Source organism: Anabrus simplex, chromosome 3 (genome assembly GCF_040414725.1).
Source record: "Anabrus simplex isolate iqAnaSimp1 chromosome 3, ASM4041472v1, whole genome shotgun sequence".
NCBI classification, from domain to species: Eukaryota; Metazoa; Arthropoda; class Insecta; order Orthoptera; family Tettigoniidae; genus Anabrus; species Anabrus simplex.
In genome coordinates, this window is record NC_090267.1 from 458,323,242 (window position 1) to 458,348,461 (window position 25,220).

The following is a 25,220-nucleotide window of genomic DNA, read 5'->3' on the forward strand; positions in this document are numbered from 1 at the left end:
AGAAAGGCAATAATTTAAACACTTTCATAAAACATGAAATTAAACTGCTAATGTGGTTATTAGTTACTGTTTGGACGGTTTAATGAATTATTAAAGCTACTACAATACGAATTCGATATTAACCTTCATAGTATTGAACAAAGAAAGAATACTTTTAATATTACATCACCCCGTTTTCAGATATAAAAGGAATGATGAAACATAGGAGAGGTTGTAATCAATAAGAATACTTAATTGGGTCATTCACTATCATCAGTGAACTCAAATGTGGGAAGTACCGTGATCAATGATGGAGTTTTGAATTGTTTATGTGTAATTCCTTCACTTTGTGATGTAATTTGTGTGAGCAGTTCAAGATATTCTTTGTCACGCGATGGCTGTTTCGAGCAACTTCATAAATTTCTAGATTCTTTCCTAAATTCGAAAACTAACTGAAAGTCATTATACAGCAATAGATATACCTTTGGTATAAAAGGGTGAGTTTCTTCTGTATGACTAAAATCATGTAGAAGATAAGGATGATAACAAAGCTAAGATGTGTAGTACAATTCACAAGCGATTTTGCACTACAAGTGTTTTAAATCCTGAAAATGTTTCTTGGCAGGAGAAGTAGGGATTCCCATACTACGATAAACGCAAAATTGAGCATTTTCCTTAATTGTGCCGAAATTTGAAGGGATAAAGGGCCCGAAAAGGTTTTCAATTGTGAGTCTTGGATATCTCTATGAAACTAAAAAGACAAATTTTGAAAATAACTTCCGGCCTAAATGCAGTTTAGGAAAGACAGCATAAAATCGCTTGTTTTTTGTACACTTTTTTTTTCTGATTCAAATCCTAGCCAAATTAACTTACTTAAATAATTCCTTCTGTAATGTGTTCCTTTGTTCAATACCCTCAGGCACTTTTCATTTTTCGCCTCTGTGGTGTAGTGGTTAGTGTGATTAGCTGCCACATTCGGAGTCCCAGGTTCGATTCCCGGCTCTGCCACGAAATTTGAAAAGTGGCACGAGGGCTGAAACGGTATCTACTCAGCCTCGGGAGGTCAACTGAGTAGAGGTGGGTTCGATTCCCACCTCAGCCATCCTGGAAGTGATTTTCCGTGGTTTCCCACTTCTCCTCCAGGCAAATGCCAGGATAGTACCTAAATTAAGGCCAAGGCCACCTCCTTCCCTCTTCCTTGTCTATCCCTTCCAATCTTCCCATCCCCCACCAAGGCCCCTGTTCAACATAGCAGGTGAGGCCGCCTGGGCGAGGCACTGGTCATTCTCCCCAATTCTATCCCCAGACCCAGAGTCTGAAACTCCAGGACACTGCCTTTGATGCGGTAGAGGTGGGATCCCTCGCTGAGTCCGAGGGAAAAGCCGAACCTGGAGGGTAAACAGATGATGATGATGATGATGATGATGATGATGATGATGATGATGATGATGATGAATAAATCAATAATACATTCTCGTACTTACCTTTTATTTACCTAAAATTCCTAGCTCCTATCCTTAGGATCATTTTAACATCGAGTTGCTTGCCTGAAGAGCTAGAACAGTGTTTTTTGTATACGTTGATTTACGTCGTACCGACACATATAGGTCTTGTGATGACGATGGGATTGGAAAGGATTAGGAAGGATGCGGTCGTAGCCTTCATTAAGGTACAGCCCTAGCATTTCCCTGGTGTAAAAATGGAAATCCAGGGAAAACCATGTTCATTGCGGGGGACAGTGGAGTTCGAACCCACTGTCATCCGAATGCAAGCTCACAGCTGCGTGCCCTTAACCGCATGACCAGCTGGCTCAGTGCTAAAACGGTGTTTTGTTAAGACAGCAATTGAACAACCAGTTCTGCATCTGATGAGGTTACAGCAAAGCTGACCACATTTTTAATTGTGTGATCTACTTCAAACAATGAAAACTGGAATAGTAATATCATTTCAGGTTTCCTTTCTTTCAACTCTCACCCTCTGAGCGGGGGCGATAGAATAACACCCTGATGTCTGCGTTTCTCCCCCTGTTCCAAATAGTCTCACACATTTTATGTGGGATTAAGATCGGGGAATTTAGCAAGCCAGATGAGGAGTGCCAGCTAGTCGGGTGTTCATCAAATCAGTCACGTGAACACTGCTATTGTCATTTTGGAAAATGGGAGTGCTCACAGTATACGCATCATTAAGATGTTGAATGTTAAACATCTTAGTTCATGTTCACGCGATCTGAATGCGTAGGCCCATATCATAGTACGAAAAATACCTCCAGAACCTCACAGAACTATCTCCGGTTTGAACTTCAACCTCCACACAGTAGGGGTTAAACGCCTCGCTAACACTTTCTTCGTCTCGTATCGGTATTACTGGGATGACGTTAGATGACTGTTCACCAGACATGAACCCTGTAACCTGAAAGATTTAAGCAATATCGCCAATGATGAATGGGAAAAACTGGATCAAAAATTAATTGACAGTGTTGTAGAGAGTATGCCAAGACAGATTCAAGGATAAAGCCAAGGAAGATAATGTTCTACATCCAATATTAACTTAATCAACAGCGATGAAGTATTGCAACTGAGAAACCAGAGACGCGATATTATATTCTTGTTTGTTGAGCATAAATTAGTTTAAACATATTATACTTACATGAATCAGGTCCATTGCTTGCATTAATCTCATGAAATATAAATTGATTATAAATTATACAATGATTTACGTATGTATAAAGTCGAAATTGCAAGCTTCTTTTAACCACGACACAGGCCCTTGGTACAACACTGACGTTCGTCTTGTGGTGGAATGTAAAATCATGGTAAACAACTTCCCTTCTCAAAAGCGGCGGTTTGATATCGCACTAAATCAGGTAGATTTACGGCAACGATCGAATAACTCATTGATTTGATTTCTCCTAGGGGTGACTAAAGCGTTCGTAAATCCACCAGCTGCGCGGCTTGCATATTACTTACCACGCTAGGTTCGCATTTTTCGACATTTGTTCCTCAGCATTTGTCTTAATCTAATTGCTGGATATCGCTTTTCTCCGGTTCCCTTTCCTACACACACACTTTTCCCACATGCCTAAGAACAAAGTTCCCCGTACCAGATCCTCATCCCCAGCCACCTCATTAGATCCCCTACCCTCCTAGACTCCATTACCTTCCCCATTCCTTTTCTCCACTCATGGCCCTCTTTTCCTATCCTCTACTCTCTGCGTGTCCCTTTCCACACTTTCCGCTTCCTCTTACCTTCTCCCTTCCCTTTAGCCATTCTCTGTTCCACATATTCGCTCTGCTGTTCTATCAGCAGTGATGAATACCGATTCTTCATCTATATTTCTCCAGAACTGCCCCCTGACTAGATCCCTTATCCCTCAATTTTCTTCCTCTTCGAATATAAAAAGGAAAACAAAACTTTCTCTTGGCGAGGCTCAAAATCTTATGGCCCGGATGATACCGTATAAGTACCGTGCGCTAAACAATTACGCCGCTAGGAAAGACGAAAACCATCTTCAAGGCAGCCAATGGTGGTTACTAAATACATGCCTATATCTACAAGGCGCGTACCGCACAGTGAACTCCCTCCATAAACGTATTATCAGAGACTAACTGCATCCTGTTCGAGCCCCTCATTTTTTTATTTAATCCGTTTACACTCCAGGGTTGGTTTCTTGCCCCGGACTCATCGAGGCATCCCACCTCCACTGTCTCAAGTACAGTGTCCTGGATCTTGAGACATTTGCTCGGGTATACAACTGGGAAGGAGGGCCAGTACCTCGCCCAGACGGCCTCACCTGCTATGCTGAACCAGGGCCTTGTGGGGGATTGGAAGATTAGGAAGGGATTGACAAGAAAGAGGGAAGGAAGCAGCCGTGACCTTAAGCTAGGTACCATCCCGGCATTTTCCTGGAGAAGAAGTGGGAAACCACGGAAAACCACTTCCAGCAGAGAACCTTTTCGAGGATAGCTGAGGTGGGACTCGATCGCCTCTGTTCAATTGACCTCCCGAGGCTGTGTGGACACCTTGTGCCTCAGAGGGTGGCAGTTTTACATAGCACCGACACAGATAGGTCTTATGGCGACGATAGGATTGGAAAGGCCTACTATTGGGAAGGAAGCGGCCGTGGCCTTAATTAACGTACAGCCCCATAAAACGGGAAACCACGGAATACCATATTCACGGCTGCCGACAGGGGGGTTCGAACGGACTATCTCCTGGGTGCAATTTCACTGCTGTATTGCAAGTTGGAAATCAAACTCAGGCACGCCACATGGGATTTTAGTCTGCTATATATTGCAACCGTTAGGGCGTTAAAAAAATGCAACCGTGCCATGGGCATTAGTCGTCGCACCAAATTAAGTATGAACCAGCTCTGAACACATTGGGCGACAAAATGAAACTGGCCCCAAAAATTGGGCAACAAAAATAAGGCTTACATTAGGTATATCAAGGCAATATTACTTAATTTGGTTTCACAAACAGACGTACAGATGGAACATTCCGATGAGAACCGCCAGAAGTCACTTACCAGGCTTGAAGTCTCATCCTCCCTACTTTCATAAGATCACCGGCTGAATTCGTAGAGCAATATGGGTAATGGAATGTCCGATAAAGAAATAAAATAGGCACTATCTAAAATAATGAAAGTAGGATTCCATAATATGAGAGGAATATGCTAATATTTGTTAAATGAGAAGAATCTCCGTTCAATGCTTGCATTCTAAACATATTTATTATAATGATACGAACCACACAAATAATGTTGTATCTCAACATATGAATAAAAGAAACAAATAAACTGATAACATTATATACACTGTATGCCTTCTTTTCTTGAAATTGTCTTGGCATACTTAATTCTTGATGTACACCATTCGATCAACATACACTGATACATGATATTAAAAAGAATGGATACTGAATTCATTTGTTAAGCTCTCGTCACAAATGGATATTAAATATGGTTCCGGTACCGAGGATCGAACTCGAGATTCCTGGGTGAGAACCAAATATCCTTCATATGTTAATCATAACTGGATATTAAATAGTGTCCTTTGTCTACCGTCATGATTTGGAGAAAATAAATTATAACACAATATAAGCACACCTGATATACACACGAGATTGCATTGCCGTGTATCGAACATGTGATCCATTTGACCACGACAAATGTATATTTACATTGAACACTACGATGAACATACACTCTGAACATATATGTGCGTATCCTGGGTTTACCTAACAAGTTAACATTTAAAGAAAATCAGTCAAAGCTGGAATCAAACCCATCACCATATCACTGGGAAATAATAAAACACACAGAAACATATATATATATATATATATATATATATATATATATATATATATATATATAAATATCAAATATATTTACACAACACATCTTGAAGATATGGCTTAACCAAGCCATAATATCTGGTTAAATCTTCGCTCCAGCATCATTCGAACCGACGGGCTTCGGATTCCAAGGTACAACTTTTTGGACTCCAATCAGAGGCTAAATTAATACTTAGTACGAGAAGGGATCTATCCTTCACAAAATCCGGAAATTATCCGTGTCACTTGCAACGTATAATTAGAATGGGATTGAGATTACTCTGGTAAATGAAAAGAGCTTGGCACATTAACATCGTTTGCTAGAGACTGCAGATTTCGCTTGGCGTACGGTCGGCCAGCATTTACCTTTTCTTCACAATAACAGCTGTGACTAGTCCTGGGTAAGATACCATAAATCAATCACCCATCACTCTCCCTTTCAATTCTCTTACATATCCTCTCGGCTCATTGTCAAGTATGCATTCACTTGAAGGCCATTATTTCTTATTACTCGTTATCTGGCTATATATTCAGCCCAATTTTATATCTCTCAACAGCTATAATTATTTATTCTTCCTTATCTCTCCAACAACAAAACATGTTATAGCTTCGCCCTCTCATGTCTTAACATCGTATCTCAATCAATTCAATTAATTCACAGAGAAAACCCAGGTTAATTATTTTCACAATTTCATATATGATTATAAATTAATTACGCCTCGATTTAGATCAACTCCAATCATTATCTAATATTATCCGGGATTACAACTACCCGAATCTCCAAGTATCATTTATATCCAAACTACTCTGAAGATCTTTACCAGACGAAGAAATATAAATCTAGCTAACTTGCCGTTCTTCCCAAAGATAATTCATATAAGCTAAGAACTTTGAAATCTATATAATAATTCATGCAAATGAATTTTGTTAAATATCAATGATTATCTTAAAAATCATTTGATGATCCTAACTAATAGTAATAAATCTTTCCCAATTATACGCGCATAATGTTCCCTACATATTTAATATTTCATTATGACATTCTAATATTTACAAATATTATACTTGTTGGCATGCATATCTCGTGTTTAGGGTATATTGAAGTATGTACTTAACATTTGGTGAGTAAGGCTTGCTGTCATCTGGGGTACATCTTAGATCTTTATACGAACATGATGAATATTATTGTTCCTAGTACTGCTTGGTTCTTCTCCATACGACGATCCATGATTCGAACTGCTGTTTTCTCAGTTGAATTTCGGGATGATCCTTGTAAAGCTGATTGCAGGCACTGAGGCGCGACTCTTGTAGGCTCCGAGTCTTGAGTTCGACGACCACTCACGAACATACAGAAAAATGGAGAATAAGTTATCAAATACTGTTTATGCACTTTCAAAGGGGGTCTACTTGTAACAAGATCCACTCTTAAGTTCAAACAGATTAACATAAGTAGTGATACGTTTGTAAAAATCACTATTTATTCCCTGACCGTCAGACAGACTATCACAACGAATGTCCCTGGAGGATGCGAATATTAATGTTGTCAAGAACAGTTATTTAATTTTTGCTAAATGTCACTCGTTCTTAAATGCTCAGGAGCTGTAATAATTAGCCCCTACATATATTAATTAACTGTCTCACCACGCTAAATAACCTGAAGTGTTTGCCTTCCGTTGGTGATTGCACCATAAGTCATAATTAACTAACTTCGACGATTATGAAGTTGAAAATGCCAAATTAAGGCTTCTATTCGGCAATTATGTACATTAACTTGTACCACACGGCTTATTCCGTAAAAATATTAAATCACATTGATGTGTTTCTTCAATGGCACAACACTTGATACACTGATATCCAAGTAACTGATATCCAAGTCCGCTTCTGATATGTTGAGCTGCCACTATACAGACGACAATTAAGTAACGTGTTACCACTGCAGCTACTCGGATGAGAATGAGATACAGTGTCTCGGTCCAGGCTATATTTATAACCTTCGGAAAAATGGTCAGGGGGGAAGTGAAATATGTCGCTGCTGAAAATATGGGTCCGGTAATCGAAGCTTTTGAGCGACGTGATAACAATCGAATTAAAGCTCATGACCTCTACTTTCTACTGAACATCTGTGAAACCAAAGCGATCAGTAGGTTATTCATAATTTCCAAAGCGTCCTTTTGGAAAATCATGCGTCATGTTTCATCATGCAATATCTCCCACTTTTTTCCACATGTTGCCGGATTTCAGTAGTCGCCTCTGATCTGCGTACTACTGTATAATAGGCGTCATTACTGATCCATATTTAAAGTATTGTGTTTATATGCATTGACAGTCAGCATAAAATACACTGGTTCGAATAGGACCTGATTTATAAATTTAGGGAAATTATTTCATGTAGAAGTATTCTTCTTCTTCCTCTTTTTCATAAATTATGGTGAAGTGGTACTAATGAATGCGGTGTTGAATTTATAGTGGGCATTTATTTTTCAACGGTTAACACACCTTAATTCGGCCCGGTCTCAACAAACCTCCATCTCCGTGCGTAGCGTCATCATCTCTCCTCACTCGCTCAGAAAGAGAGCGCGGTTTCAAGGTTAACCATACTGCGCTGTCTTCTTCTCGTCACAGCGTAGGGAAACTGCTCCCTCCGGACTGGCGCGTCGCGGATCATACCCCGGTTAAGCATACAGAATGCTAACTACTGCGTTATATGTCATAGGATGTTGCGGAAAACGGCATATATAACTAGCCAGACCTCCTAACATCTCCATGGCATGATGGTGAACGGTCACAATATGTATTTGAAAACTGTCTATGGGACTGACTAACAGGGTCTGGTTAGAAAGAAAGAGGTAAAAACTAGGATGACGTTAGAAATGAGCTCACCGAGCTCGATAGCTGCAGTCGCTTAATTGCGGCCAGTATCCAGTATTCGGGAGATCGTGGGTTCGAACCCCACTGTCGGCAGCCCTGAAGATGGTTTTCCGTGGTTTCCCATTTTCACACCAGGTAAATGCTGGGGCTGTACCTTAATTAAGGCACGGCCGCTTCCTTCCCACTCCTAGCCCTTCCCTGTCCCATCGTCGCCATAAGACCTATCTGTGTCGGTGCGACGTAAAGCAAATAACAAAAAAAAAAAAAAAAAAAAAAAAAGAGCTATGAAAAATGTTTGTCGATAGGTGTCAGGGTTTTCTACTCTATAGGAGGGAGAAATTAAGAGCTTGGAAATACAGTACAAATACTGAATCAATTCCTAATGAGTGCAAAAACAATCTGCGAATCTGAGAAGTAAATGTTCCCCTGTACAAAATGTTCCCCAGGTGAGGCTCGAACTCACAACCCCGGCATAGCTCAGTTACTGTCGTATAAGTACCGTGCGCTAACCAATTGCGCCACTGGGGACGACGCAAACACAGCGCGTTCTGTCACTCAGTGGTTATCTGCCAAGAATAGGAAAAATTCCCCAGACATTAACTCCCTGCCATACACTGCAAAATAAAAAAATACTTGAACTTTTCCAGCTGGTGTGATTGTGACTCGGCTGGACACACCCTATACAGACAGGATACCCTGCTACACATAAACAGTAGAATGGGATTGCGGCCTACTCTTCTTATGTTACCGAACGAGTTGGCCGTGCAATCAGGGACGCGCAGCTGTGGGGAGGTTGTGGGTTCGAACTGCGCAGTCGGTATCCCTGAACATTGTTTACGTGGTTTCTTATTTTCAAACCAGGCAAATGGGGCTGTACCTTAATTGAGACCACGGCCGCATCCCTCCCACTCCTAGCCCTTTTGTATCCTACCGTTCATCATAACCTATCTATGTCGATACAAAGTAAGCAAATTGCATAATAATAATAATAATAATAATAATAATAATAATAATAATAATAATGTCCGCCTCTGTGGTGTACTGGTTAGTGTGATTAGCTGCCACCGCCGGAGGCTCTGGTTCAATTCCGGCACTGCCTCGAAATTTGAAGAGTGGTACGAGGGCTGGAACGGGGTCCACTCAGCCTCAGGAAGTCAACTGAGTAGACGGGGTTCGATTCCCTCCTCATCCAGCCTGGAAGTGGTTTTCCGTGGTTTCCCACTTCTCCTCCAGGCAAATGCCGGGATGGCAGCTAACTTAAGGCCACGGCCGCTTCCATTCCTCCTCCTTGTCTATCCCTTCCAATCTTCCCTTCCTCCACCTAGGCCCCTGTTCAGCATAGCAGGTGAGGGCGCCTGGGCGAGGTACTGGTTATTCTCCCCAGTTGTACCCCTCGACACAATGTCTGACGCTCCAGGACACTGCACCTGAGGGCGGTAGAGGTGGGATCCTTCGCTGAGTCCGAGGGAAAAACCAACCCTGGATGATAAGCAGATTAAGAAAGAAATAATAATAATAATAATAATAATAATAATAATAATAATAATAATAATAATAATAATAATATCGCTGAAAACGGACCGTACTGCTGCAATAGATAGATGGTACTTCAATGCAGCAAGACATCTCGAAAGTACATATTTCCAAATATTGATTCCTACTTCTTCTTCTTCACCTGGTTACCCGCCAAGGGTCGGATCCCACCTCTATCGCCTCAAGGTCAGTGTCCTAGAGCTTCAAACTCTGGGTCGGGGGGTACAACTTGGGAGGTTGACCAGTACCTCACCCAGGTGGCTGACCTGCTATGCTGAACAAGGGCCTTGTGGTTGGATGGGAAATTTGGAAGGGATAGACAAGGAAGAGGGAAGGAAGCGTTCGTGGCCTTAAGTTAGGTACCATCCCGGCATTTGCCTCGAGGAGAAGTGGGAAACCACGGAAAACCACTTCCAGGAGGGAATCGAACCCACCTCTACTCAGTTGACCTCCCGAGGCTGAGTGGACCCCGTTCCAGCCCTCGTACCACTTTTCAAATTTCGTCGCAGAGCCGGGAAGCGAACCGGGCCTCCGGGGGTGGCAGCTAATCACACTAATCACTACACCACAGAGGTGGACTAAATATTTATTTAATTTAATTCTTTCTTTCTTTCTTTCTTTCTTTCTTTCTTTCTTTCTTTCTTTCTTTCTTTCTTTATTTATTTATTTATTTCTTAATCTGCTTAACCCCCAGGGTTTGTTTTTCCCTCGGACTCAGTGAGGGATCCCAACATCTACTGCCTCAAGGGCAGTGTCCTGGAGCGTGAGACATTGGGTTGGGGAATACAACTAGGAAGGATGACCAGTACCTCGCCCAAGCGGCCTCGCCTGCTAAGCTGGACAGGAACCTTGGTGGAGTATTTGATGATTGGAAGGGATAGACAAGGAAGAGGGAAAGAAGCGGCCATGGCCTTAAGTTAGGTACCATCCCGGCTTTTACCCTGAGAAGTGGGAAGCCACGGAAAACTACTTCGAGGGTGGCCGAGGTGGAATTCGAATCGCCTCTATTCAGTAGATCTCCCAAGGCTGTGTGGACCCAGAAGGTGGCCGCTTTACGTCGCAACGACACAATTAGGTCTCATGGCGACGATGGGATTGGAAAGGCCTAGGGTTGGAAAGGAAGCGGCCGTGGTCTTAATTAATGTACAACGGATGCCATATTCAAGGCTGTCGACAGTGGGGTCCGAACACAATATCTCCTGGGTGGAAGTTCACTGTGTGCGTCCCTAACAGCACGGCCAAATCGCCCGGTCACTATACTACAGATTCAGCTGGTTACGTCTCAAAACTCACGAGTTTCAAAACTCACGGGCTAAAGTTAGTGACAAATAGTATCAGAACTCACGACTACAAACCGGTATCTAAAGTCAACATGCTAATGAGTCTCAAAATTCACGACTTCGGACAGCAGGACCGCCGGAGGGGTGAGGTGCGTGGTGACTCACGCTTCCCTTTTTAGTCGCCCCTTACGACTGACAAAGGATATTGTGGACGTTATTCTGCCACCCCAACCCACAGGGGAAAAATAATGGCTGTCGAATGAAAAAGACCGAGGTGTAGATAGATAGATAGATAGATAGATAGATAGATAGATAGATAGATAGATAGATAGATAGATAAAAGCCCTTATTTTCTGTGGCGAAGTTAGGGCTCTTGCCCCTTTCTTGCACTTAACCACACACATTATTATTTGTTTATACAATGACACTGCTTAACTTAAAATACTAAGAACTACAAATAACACTAATTTTTAAGACAGAAATCTATATATATAAAATAACTTGTCCAGACTGACTGACTGATTCATCATCGCCGAGCCAAAACTACTGGACATAAAGAAATGAAATTTTGGGGATATATTCATATTAAGATGTAGGTGCTCGCTAAGAGAGGATTTTTTGATATTCCGTCGCTAAGGGGGTGAAAAGGGGGGTGAAATTTTAAAAAGAGTGTATCTATATCTCAAAACTTTAAAAGTTTACAGATGTAAAAATTGGTATTTAGAATCTTCTTTTAAAATAAGGATACACGTATTTTTTTGTTTTCTGAAAACCCCAATAGGGGGGGGGGGTGAAAAAGGGTGAAAATGAGGAAAAATGGGTTGAATGCCTTCAATCAGGATACCGGTACTTATATCTCAGAAACTGAAGATATTACAGACCTCAAAATTGGTACTTTTGATCTCTTTTAAAAATAAAGAAACACGTATTGTTTTGTTTTTGGAAAATCCAATTAATGGGAGGGTGAAAAGGGGGTGAATTTTTAAAATGAGTGAATCTCTATCTCCAAACTTTTAAAGTTTGCAGATGTAAAAAACTGGTATTTAGAATCTTCATTAAAAATAAAGAAACACGTATTTTTTTGTTTTCGGAAAATCGCAATAGGAGGAATGAAAAGGGGTGGAAAAAGGGTTGAATGCCTTTAATGAGGCTACTTATATCTCAGAAACTGAAGATACTACAGACCTGAAAATCGGTGTTTGGGATCACCTTTAAAAATAAAGAAACACGTATTTTTTTGTTTCTGGAAAATCCAATTAAGGGAGGGGGTGAAAGGGGGTAATATTTTAAAATGAGTGTATCTATATCTCAAAACTCTTAAAGGTTATAGATGTGAAAATTGGTATTTAGAATCTCCTTTAAAAATAAAGAAACACGTATATTTTGTTTTCGGAAAATCCAATTAATGGCGGTTAAACAGGAGTGGGGTGAATTTTTGAAAGACTATATCTACAGAATATCTTGGAAACGTAAAATGTTACAGACGTAAAAAGTGGGTGTTTGGAATCTCCTGTAAATGTAAAGAAACATTTGTTTGTTTTTGGAAACTCCACTTAAGGGGAACTCAAAAAGGGTGAAATTTTGAAATGAGAATTTTTACAGTATATCTAAAAAACTTAACATGTTACAGAAGTGAAAAATGGTATTTTTTTTATCTCTATTAAACATAAAGAAACGTGTATTTTTAGTTTTCGGAAATATCACCTGGGTGGAGGGGGGGTTAAAGTGACTGAAAATGGTGTTGAATTCTTTTAATTAGGCTACTGATATATCAAAAATGAAGATTTTACAGACGTGAAATTTGATATTTTCAATCTGCTTTAAAAGTAAAAATACACGTATTCTCTTAAAATCCAATGAAGCGGGGGGAGGGGGGGTTAGAATTGAAAAATTAATTGGCTTAATTGTATGAGAATACATGCATCTAATAAAAACTAAAGTTATTACAGATGTGAAAATTCGTATTTGGATCTCCTTTCAAAACAAAAAAAACAAAAAAAACCGTTTTGGCCGGGAAACCATCTTGGAGGGCGGGAGTGTAAAGGAGTTGAATTCCTTTCATGAGGACACATAAATAAAAAACTGAAGAAGTTAGAGTCGTGATAATTGGTATTTAGAAGATCCTTTACTATTAAAGAAACAAGTATTTTTTTCGGTAAAGTTCACTTAGGGGGGGGGGGGAGTAGTGTGAAATGAAGTGAAAAAAGTAAATTACTTTTATGGGGATACTTATATCTCAAAACTGAAGGTAATAGACGTGAACATTGGTGTTTGGAATCTCCCTTAAACATAAAGAAACAAGCCTTCTTTTAATTTTTTTGCGGGGGGGGGGGGGGGTAGCGGTAAATAAACTTAACGGCGGTGGGGTGTAGAAGGAGGTGAGACCAATTGATTTTACTGTTATTAATGTACTTATAAGGATCCTCCGATGCTCAGGCGGCACCGCGCCGGCCTCTCAAAGCTGGGTTCCGTGGTTCAAATCCCGGTCACTCCATGTGACATTCGTGCTGGACGAAACGGAGGCGGGACAGGTTTTTCTCCAGATACTCCGGTTTTCCCTGTCATCAGCCATTCCAGCAACACATAATAATAATAATAATGTTCCAGACCGTCGTCAAATGTGCGGACCGCGCTGGCAACGGCTCCTGGACGGGTAATGACTATGAATGCAGTCCGGCCGCGGGTTCAGTGCCGCCAAATCACCCAATATGACACCACGCGGATCTCCTGAAGGATTTTATCCATATTAAAAATGATTAAAGGAAAAGATGGCAAAGATTTACGGACCCAACTGACCAGGAGGAATACCTGAGCCTAGCCCGGGAAGTACAAAATCGATTGCTGGAAAGGAATATTGAAAAATGGGAGGAAACGTGCTTTAAAATAATAGAAAACGAGTCAGATCGGGAATTTTGGAGGATTCTCGCAGAAAACGAGTCAGATCGCGAATTTCGGCGGATTATATATCTAAACAATAAGCATTCAATTATAAATTTCAGTATAATACCGTAGCGAAGCACGGGTATCTTGCTAGTATGAATATATACACGCAAAGATGACAGAAAGAAAACGGAACTGCCTACATACGTGTATTATGTTATTATTGTTTAAATATTTTGCTCTTGTCTTAAAGCTAATATAGTGCATTTTTTACCTTTCACACACATTTATAATTGACGCCGTGACGTCTGTGCGGATGAGACCCTACCTAAGATGAAGTATAATGCTGAAGACCGCACGAACCCCCAGTCCCCAAGCCATAGGAATTAACTAATGAAAGTTCAAATCTCCGATTTGACCGTAAATCGAACCCGGGACCCCCTAGACCAAAGGCCAGCATACTAACAATTTATGCATGCAGCCGGACGACATAAAATTAAAGTAGGTATATTGCCCGCTGCTAGTTGAAAGGAACTGTCAGTTGGTGGTGCTGGGGCTTAGTTCCATTATGCGGCCAGAAGGCGGCATTGAATAAGGAATTATATTTATTTTTTTGCTAGTGGCTTTACGTCGCACCGACACAGATAGGTCTTATGGCATCGAAGGGGATAGGAAAGGCCTAGGAGTTTGAAGGAAGCGGCCGTGGCCTTAATTAAGGTGCATTACCTGGTGTGAATATTGGAAACCACGGAAAACCATCTTCAGGGCTGCCGACAGTGGAGTTCGAACCCACTATCTCCCGGATACAAGCTCACAGCCGCGCCCCTAACCGTACGGCCAACTCACCCGGTGAATTTTATTTTGAGATATTAAAGATCAAGTCACGTAATCCACTCATTTACTTTCAACACTTGGAGATTCCTTTTAAAAAAAGGTGTATTTCTATTTTTCGTAAGAGTTCATCTATTCGCTTATTTCAATAGATTGTCTACCCGACACACACCGAAAAAAATATTCATGACGCTTCCGATTATTCCGTGCGATATATCAGAATGATATTTGAAACTCATTCGATTATTTAAATTGATTATTCATTTGATTATTTAAATAATCGGATAGAAGTTATTCTATTATTAAAAGTGTTCCATTATGCCATCACTATAAGGGTGGAAGAAACTGGCCCTGGTCGTGAGTTTTGACACTGGCCGAGGTCGAGAAACCTGTTCGTACTAATCCTCTTCCTGGAATTCGTGAGTTTTGAGACTCGTGAGTTTTGAAACTCGTGAGTTTTGAGACGACACGGATTCAGCTCACCAAACCAGTGATAAATATATTGCTGAGTTGGAATACAAACTTGGACAGGCCAGATGGGACCTTCTTCTTCTTTATCTGTTTATCCTCCAGAGTCAGTCACTATACTACCAAACCAGTGATAAATGTATTGCAGGATCCGAAATCAGACAGGTCAGGTGGGATGTTTTTCTTCTTCTTCTCCTTCTCACTATTCTTCTTTATCTTTTTATGCTCCAGGGTCGGTTTTTCGCATGGACTCAGCGAGGGGTCCCACCTCTACTGCCTCAAGGGCTGTGTCCTGGAGCTTCAGACTCTGGGTACGGAACAACTGGGGAGGATGACCAGTACCACGCCCAAAGGCCACACCTGCTATGCTGAACAGGAGCCTTGTGGAGGAAGGGGAAGATTGGAAGGGATAGACAAGGAAGAGGGAAGGAAAATGCCATGGCCTGAAGTTAGATACCACCCCGGCATTTGCCTGGAGAAGTGGGAAACCACGGAAAACCACTGCCAGAGTGGCTGAGGAGGGAATCGAACCCACCTCCACTCAGTTGACCTCTCGAGGCTGAGTAGACCCCGTTTTAGCCCTCGTACCATTTTTCGAAATTCGTGGCAGAGCCGGGAATCGACCCCGGGCCTCCAGGCGTGGCAGCTAATCATACAAACCACTACACCACAGAGACGGACCAGGTGGGATCGATTACAAGGGCCTGGTTAGAAAGAAAGAGGAAGAAACTAGGATGATGTTAGAAACGAGCTATGAAAAATAATGTTTGTCAATAGGTGTCAAGATTTCCTACTCTATAGGAGGGAGAAATTAAGAGCTTGGAAATACAGTACAAAAACAGAATCAATTCCTAATGAGTGCAAAAACAATCTGCGAATCTGAGAAGTAAATGTTCCCCTGTACAAAATGTTCCCCAGGTGAGGCTCGAACTCACAACCCCGGCATAGCTCAGTTACTGTCGTATAAGTACCGTGCGCTAACCAATTGCGCCACTGGGGACGACGCAAACACAGCGCGTTCTGTCACTCAGTGGTTATCTGCCAAGAATAGGAAAAATTCCCCAGACATTAACTCCCTGCCATACACTGCAAAATAAAAAAATACTTGAACTTTTCCAGCTGGTGTGATTGTGACTCGGCTGGACACACCCTATACAGACAGGATACCCTGCTACACATAAACAGTAGAATGGGATTGCGGCCTACTCTTCTTATGTTACCGAACGAGTTGGCCGTGCAATCAGGGACGCGCAGCTGTGGGGAGGTAGTGGGTTCGAACTGCGCAGTCGGTATCCCTGAACATTGTTTACGTGGTTTCTTATTTTCAAACCAGGCAAATGGGGCTGTACCTTAATTGAGACCACGGCCGCATCCCTCCCACTCCTAGCCCTTCTGTATCCTACCGTTCATCATAACCTATCTATGTCGATACAAAATAAGCAAATTACATAATAATAATAATAATAATAATAATAATAATAATAATAATAATAATAATAATAATGTCCGCCTCTGTGGTGTACTGGTTAGTGTGATTAGCTGCCACCGCCGGAGGCTCTGGTTCAATTCCGGCACTGCCTCGAAATTTTAAGAGTGGTACGAGGGCTGGAACGGGGTCCACTCAGCCTCAGGAAGTCAACTGAGTAGACGGGGTTCGATTCCCTCCTCATCCAGCCTGGAAGTGGTTTTCCGTGGTTTCCCACTTCTCCTCCAGGCAAATGCCGGGATGGCAGCTAACTTAAGGCCACGGCCGCTTCCATTCCTCCTCCTTGTCTATCCCTTCCAATCTTCCCTTCCTCCACCTAGGCCCCTGTTCAGCATAGCAGGTGAGGGCGCCTGGGCGAGGTACTGGTTATTCTCCCCAGTTGTACCCCTAGACACAATGTCTGACTCTCCAGGACACTGCACCTGAGGGCGGTAGAGGTGGGATCCTTCGCTGAGTCCGAGGGAAAAACCAACCCTGGATGATAAGCAGATTAAGAAAGAAATAATAATAATAATAATAATAATAATAATAATAATAATAATAATAATAATAATAATAATTGTTACCGAGTTTTGGTGGTAGGTAGAGGTGTAAGAAGGTGCGGGCGTGAATGGGTCTCAAACTACGGAATCAAAGTTAATGTAAAAGTTAACAAGGTTATATTTCCTTTTCAATATTAAGTAATAACAAAGAACAGGTACTTAGTAGCCGAAACACAATTTGAAATGTACAATTACAGGGATTACAGAGTTTGGGCTTCGAGCCCTGAGTTCACAATTTTTCAGCAACTAGCCCAACTTTCCGATATACAAATTTTAACAAAGGGGCAGAAGACCCCAATCAAACCCTGGAGCACTTGCTCCAAATTACACAGTAAAGTCTCCTCGAGGCATACAACACTCCGTTTCCAAAAGAGCCACACGCTCTTTAATTTAAGCCTCTCCTAGGCCACACCAAACTCCACCTTCAAGTTGTCCTCAACGGACATAAACACAGGGGTAAAATACCCAATCTACTGAGGTCTATTAAATTAAAAGCAGGTTAATTGAATGACCTCTAAAACAATTTGAGAGGAGGCGAACTTGCACTCCTAATACACTTTGATTTTAAAACCTACTTTGGCACTAGGCCGTTATTACAAGGGCTAATCCCATACTACAGAGGTGACTTAATAGCAATTTACATTACATTACGGAAGAATTGGTTGAGAGAATAAGTTCACCTCAAGACGATGTGAGTGGGAGCTCGAGAGGGTTAAGCACTCTCTATCCCGATATGTCGTTTTAAAATAGAATAGATACCAGTTGTTTTTACATTTTAGGAAAAGGTTACATGGTTGAACGCTTAGAACCCGCCCCGAAAGTTAAACTGCTGAGCAAGAAAAGAAAGAATTTATTAATCGGCCATTACCTTATTGTTGACCGCCGCCGAGGAAAGAGGCGCTTCCCGCCTCCTGCTATGTACTTAATACACTGAAAGATGGAACAGAAGTGGCCCGGAGACCCTAAAATCAGCAGTTTATATACTCTCGCGGAAGTTTCTAGGCGTTAGGGGAATGAAAACACCCGCCCACAATGTTTTTATTGGATAGGACCCCGCAACAGATACAAGTTGGGGGAAGATACACCAGATTGGTCAGAAATTACTAAAAGAAATTCGGGATTGGATAAATCAAAAACAAGGGGAAAAAGAGGGGAATACAGCCAACTTAAACAATAACAGAAAGAAATTTAACAAGAAACAAACTTTTGAAATAAAAATTTCTCCAACAAAATAGTTCTTTGACTCCGCACTAGGGTGCGCTATTGTTGATCTTCAGTAGTGTCCTCTAGAAGAGAAAGTTCACACTTCTTACTTCAAGCGAAACAAAAACACATCAAAAGTGACACAGTTCAAAAACTCAAAATTTTCCACGTGGTGACATCTTCTGAGAAAGTAGAGAATTAATAGAGTAGATAAAGTTCAACCTTCCTCCAGAAGAGGAGTTTCAACTGGCGCAACTTTTAAATAAACGGTGTAGAGGTGTACCGCCCGGTACAGACCTCCCCCCCCAAAAGTTCCTCCAGGGGTGACACATGAAATCAGTTTGAAACAAAGTCCAAGTAATGATGTTGATACGAAGATAGATAGCAGAAGCATTTACAAGATTTCTTAATTCAGTTTCAAAATGTTGTTGTTGCAGGTGAATGAAAGTCTTTAAGTTTGTAGAATTTGAATTTCTGAAGATAAACTTTTAATACTTAGAAGTGAAGAAAAATTTTTTGCACGGTCCACCAAATATTGCTGTTGAATTCCCAAATGTAGTTATCTCTTATAGTAACTGTCCATGTAGTTGATGTTGATGAAGTTGGATGGCCGGACCGGCCGTTGCAGCTTGCGTCCAAAAGGAGGCCGCTCGGACCCCTCAAGTACCCTGAGATACCGCTCGCCCGCACTATGAGGGGAGCAGAGGTGTTGAAGCACGCCGCGCCCGCGGTGAACATATACAGGCTGCGGGCAAGTAGCAGGTCGTGCGCCGCACGTCAGCCTTGGCCGGGAGGAGAGCTCCGGCTCGCCGTGCACATGTCGTCCTCGCTGGGGCCGAGGGGGCCCGACCTTGGCTCCAGTTGCTGCACGGCGCCGCGCGGCTGCGGGGGCACTGAAACATTAAGCTAGGCGGCAGAATTGTGTTGGACCATCATGTTTCTTTTAAGGGCACAGGCATGTAAAGAGATTGAGGGGCCAGCGGCGTGCAGATATCCATGGCATTTCATCTAAGCCAGCCACTGAGTGTGGTGGAGCAGGAGACGGGAGCGTGGTAATGGCCGTGACAAGGACAGGATGGCAGTTTAACAATCGGGGGAGGTTTACAAGAAATGCTTGCATATAAAATAAAATAGAAGGAGCAGAATGCCTTAAGAGTTGAACTCAAAAAAAAATATAACCTTCATATCCTTTCAAATTATATGAAGCAAGTTGAAACTAAATTTACACCGGTTTCACCTGTGACAGGTGAACCCTAAATATCCTCTCGGTGGCTGGATTGCTTAGTAACAATGTAACCGGTGTGAGAAAATCGAGAATGATGCATGGCCCATGGAATCTGGGGGCAAGCTTGCCCGCGGGAACAAAATTCTTGACCATAACCTGGTCACCTACCTTCAAAGGGGTGGGTCTCCGTCCACGATCATACCTTTCCCTAACCTTTTCATGAGACACTTTAAGATTCGCTTTAGCCTTCTTCCAAAGATCTTTAATATTGTCCGGATCTATTGTCTCGGGTAGAATGTCACTCAGAGACCAGAGGATATAGAGCGGCGTGTTGGGAACAAACTTGAACATCAATGAAGCTCGAGTGAACTTATGAGATTCATGAATCGCCGAATTCAAAGCAAAAGCTAACCAATGCAGGGACGTGTCCCACCTGGAAGGATCTTCATGATGATAGGCGATAAGTGCGGACCTGAGATTACGATTAACCCGTTCAGCCAGAGATGGTTGAGGGTAATAAGCAGAAGTGGTTACATGAGAGATGGACAAGTCAAAACAGAATTTACGAAAAAGATTTGATGTGAACGCCTTAGCATTATCAGATACAATATATTGGCACGGACCAAAAGAAGCAAAAATAGAATTTAGACAGGTAATGGTGGACTGAGCGGTAGCCAGCTTAGTCGGAAATAACCAAGAAAATCTGGTAAAACCATCTACACATACAAAGATGAATTTGTTGGCATTTCCTTTCGACTGGGGGAAGGGTCCTACATAATCAATATACAGGCGTTCCATGGGGCGCGACGCTTGATGAGAAGACAAAAGGCCTACTTTAGTGGACATGGTGGGTTTACTGATCAAACAAGATTTACAAGCTTTTACAAGTTCCCGAATTTCACCGTCCATACCTTTCCGTATGAACATTTCACGAATCTTTTCACGAGTTTTAAAGATTCCAAGATGCCCCCCCAATGGGGTCTCATGATAGTATTTGAAGATCATAGGTACAAGAACCGCTGGAACAACAACTTTCATCAACTTATCATGCCTCGAAGGGCAACATAGAACACCATTCCTCAGAACATAAGGGACAGCATGTTCCCCAGAAGAAAGGGTTTCCATTATCGGAGCCAGCGTCGGATCTTCACGTTGGTATTTCTCAATATCCCTAAAAAGCATGGGAGCATCTGTTAAGATGGCATTAACACCAGATAGTATGGACTCGGAAGGTGATGAACTGTCGACCTGTTCATGGTTCTCAACGTCGTCTGAAAACATACGGCTGAGTCCATCAGCGACAACATTTTCGGTACCTCTGATATGTCTAACATCAAACTGGAAGGCGGAAATACGAATAGCCCAGCGGGCTATACGACCAGTACGACGCGGCCTACCTAAGACCCAGCTTAAGGCTTGATCATCTGTCTCCAGGTCGAATTTAACGTGTTCCAGATAGAGACGGAACTTTTCTAAGGCAAATAAGACTGCCAAACCTTCGAGCTCATAGATGGAATACTTGGCTTCTTGAGCCGACAATGTCCTAGACGCATAGGCGATGGGTCGCCTCCCTAGTTCAGTCTCTTGAAGAAGGACTGCAGCTACTGCTGACGACGACGCGTCGGTTTGGACGATGAATTTCTTCGAGAAATCAGGCATAGCAAGTACAGGGGCATTACAAAGAGCTAATTTAAGGTCTTCAAAAGCGGCTTGTTGAGAAGGTCCCCACTCGAATTTGATGCCTTTCCTACGAAGAAGGTTTAAGGGCGCCGCTCTATTAGCAAAGTTAGGAATGAACTTTCTGAAGAAATTCACCATACCAATGAACCTGGCGATACCTTTAATGTCCTTGGGAGGTTTAAAATCACGGATGGCCTGTGTTCTAGAATGATCAACTGCTACACCATCGGGTGACACAATATGCCCTAGGAAAGACATAGAGGGCTTAGCGAAGGCAACTTTGGACAACTTAACAGTTAACCCAGCCTTACGAAGGCGATCGAGAACTTCTCGCAGATGATCTAGGTGTTCTTCAAAAGTCTCTGAAAATACTACGACATCATCTAAGTAGTGATATAAGTACTCGAATTTGATGTCGGAGAAGACCCTATCTAGTAGCCTAGTGAGCACAGCTGCCCCCGTGGGGAGCCCGAAAGGCACGCGGTTGTATTCGTATAAATTCCAGTCCGTGGCAAACGCTGTAAGGTGTTTAGACTCTTCGGCAAGGGGAATTTGATTATAGGCCTGATTTAAGTCCAAGATGGTGAAGAACTTGGCCTTACGAAACCATGAAAAACAAGAATGAAGGTCGGGAAGGGGCACAGATTGTAACACCACCTTCCGATTGAGAGCCCTGTAATCAATGACAGGCCTGAAACCTCCTTGGGGTTTCGGTACTAGAAAAATAGGCGAAGAATACGCTGACTTAGAGGGCCTAATAATACCGTCCTTCAACATCTGATCGATGATTTCCTTCAGAGCCTTCATTTTAGGTGGAGATAGCCTATACGGTGGAAAACGGACAGGAATCGAATCCGTAACCTCAATTTTGTATTCAATAAGGTCAGTGACACCAAGAGTATCAGAGAACACCTCGGGAAACGACTGACACAGTTTGCGAATACTATCAGCCTGCTTCTCAGGTAGATGTCTAAGGTCTAACAACATCTCATCCTGGGTAGGCGAAATAGAAGAACATGACACAGAATTACACTTTAATAGTGGGATTTTACAACTAGAAGCAAATTTGAATGTGCACGACCTAGACTGCAGATCGAGCACAAGACCAGTGTGAGAAATAAAGTCAGCTCCCAATATAATGGGGCAAGACAATTGCTTGGCCACAAACAATTTAACTTTCCATGTAAACTTAAAAACACGGATTTTGACCAGTAAGGAACCTAGAATTTCTAATGGAGATGAATTAGCCGAAACGTATTGAACAGGAGAAGAGACATAGTCAGGAAGTTTACAAACCGTTTTCAATTTAGAATACCATTCAGCCGCAATAATCGAACAAACACTACCTGAATCTAAGAGAGCTGTTATAGGCTCGTTATTTACCTCAATCTTAAGAAAAGCAACAGGTGCGGGGGTATCCGCCGCAATCCTAAGACATTCTTTAGGGCATTCAAAAGATGAACTTGAAGGCTGATCGTTCTCTGCATTTACAATCTGTTTACTAGGGGCTGAGTCTCGGAAAGATGGATTAGTCGACTCAGCCGAAGCCACTAGTCACTTTTTATTATTGGCATAGGTGGAATTTGCACCAGAAGTTGAGCAGGAGGGGGTGCTATTTGAGTTTGGGCAATTCTTGGCGATATGTGAGAAGGCCCCACATTTAAAACAGCCGTGTGCTGAACCAGCTCCATTATTTGCCCTACTACTTTTGACTAATGGACATTTATTGCGAAGATGGTCAGGCGACCCGCAAGCATAACATTTACGGGGCGTGACTGGTCGGCGAGGTGGAGGCCGAGTGTTACTAAAGGAAGGCGGGGGTTCTTTCGCTACACGCAAAGAATCGGCGTATCTAACTCCTTCCGCTGAGACGGCCAACGCTTCAAGTTCAGAGAAAGTTTGCGGGCACGCCGCAAAACACAAGTATGACCTATAAGATGGTGAAATGCCTTCCACAATAGCTTGTACAATTTGATCCTCAGGGAAGTGAAGAGCAAACACCCTGGTATAAAACTTAATGTCTTGTATGAAATCAGCCAAGTTTTCATCCAACCTCTGTACTCGATAATAGTACTTTTGAATCAGAGATGACCTCGCGCGGGCGGGAATAAAGTTTGCAAGCAAGTGTGCATGAAAATCTTCAATAGATGACTGTTCAGCTATGGCTCTTACTATTTTGTCGGAGAGAATACCAATAGCATACGGATAGATAATTTGCAAGATTTGACATGGAGACAGAGAAAAAACAAGGGCATGATCCTGAAATTCCACTAGAAATCTTAAAAATGAAATTACGTCACTGGTGGTATTAACAGAAAACTTGGATATACCTCTGAGCAACATTGCCAATGGATGAGGCAAGCTACTAAATCCGGGTGACATAGTAGGTAAAGGTTTCAATGGCAAGGAAGTCAATTCAGAACGGATGTTACTCAATGATGCACGACGTTCAGATTCGTTGTCCAATGGGGCAGGGATAGTTTGAGCAGCAACGGTTATCCTATTAACTTCTCCCTTGGGAGGCGCTTCCTCACTACCTGGATTCACTATGGTGGGTTGATCAGATTTGGGAGGAACTTCCCCAGTTAACAATTGAGTGACCTTACTAGATAACTCGGAAATATTTTCCAGGAGCGTACTAGCTTCCTTCCTCTGAACGTCATTCAGTTTTAGAGACAACAGATCGTTAACCCTATTCGAAAAATGATATAGCCTGCCTTGCACACGCTTAATTTGATTTGGAGACGGATCATTTTCATCAAAAAAACTAACTACAGAAGCTAGCCCAGTAATATTCTCCGTGATCGTGGAAAGAGAGTCGTCAATTTCTTTCTCTCCCAAATTGGGGATGGAAATGGGCAAATCAAGGGACTCTCTAAGCTTGTTAGTGTCTACTGCAACCGTGCCTCCAGATTGTACATTTCTAATAGTCAATTCATAGATCAACTCCTCCTTGCGCAAATAGTTAAGAAGGAGAACATCGCGAGGGCCGGGCATGATGACAGAACAACTTGGAAAAAATCAAAAAATTCCAGCAACTGAGAAAATGGTTAGAGTTCGGAACAAACAATGTTTAGCCGTCAAAAGGGGCTAAATTGAGACCCATTCAACCACGCTCTGCTACCACTTGTTACCGAGTTTTGGTGGTAGGTAGAGGTGTAAGAAGGTGCGGGCGTGAATGGGTCTCAAACTACGGAATCAAAGTTAATGTAAAAGTTAACAAGGTTATATTTCCTTTTCAATATTAAGTAATAACAAAGAACAGGTACTTAGTAGCCGAAACACAATTTGAAATGTACAATTACAGGGATTACAGAGTTTGGGCTTCGAGCCCTGAGTTCACAATTTTTCAGCAACTAGCCCAACTTTCCGATATACAAATTTTAACAAAGGGGCAGAAGACCCCAATCAAACCCTGGAGCACTTGCTCCAAATTACACAGTAAAGTCTCCTCGAGGCATACAACACTCCGTTTCCAAAAGAGCCACACGCTCTTTAATTTAAGCCTCTCCTAGGCCACACCAAACTCCACCTTCAAGTTGTCCTCAACGGACATAAACACAGGGGTAAAATACCCAATCTACTGAGGTCTATTAAATTAAAAGCAGGTTAATTGAATGACCTCTAAAACAATTTGAGAGGAGGCGAACTTGCACTCCTAATACACTTTGATTTTAAAACCTACTTTGGCACTAGGCCGTTATTACAAGGGCTAATCCCATACTACAGAGGTGACTTAATAGCAATTTACATTACATTACGGAAGAATTGGTTGAGAGAATAAGTTCACCTCAAGACGATGTGAGTGGGAGCTCGAGAGGGTTAAGCACTCTCTATCCCGATATGTCGTTTTAAAATAGAATAGATACCAGTTGTTTTTACATTTTAGGAAAAGGTTACATGGTTGAACG

The 25,220-nt window shown here is 42.1% G+C and overlaps 2 non-coding genes across 2 annotated transcripts; both read right to left on the reverse strand.

Moving 5' to 3' along the window:
- Nucleotides 1–8,619: 8,619 nt before the first annotated feature.
- On the reverse strand, nt 8,620–8,709 carry TRNAI-UAU (transfer RNA isoleucine (anticodon UAU)). The gene is given in 2 exon segments: nt 8,620–8,655; nt 8,672–8,709. It is a non-coding gene; the product is annotated as a tRNA-Ile (tRNA).
- A 7,374-nt stretch (nt 8,710–16,083) lies between these two features.
- Nucleotides 16,084–16,173, reverse strand: TRNAI-UAU (transfer RNA isoleucine (anticodon UAU)). The gene is given in 2 exon segments: nt 16,084–16,119; nt 16,136–16,173. It is a non-coding gene; the product is annotated as a tRNA-Ile (tRNA).
- Between the last annotated feature and the right edge of the window lie 9,047 nt (nt 16,174–25,220).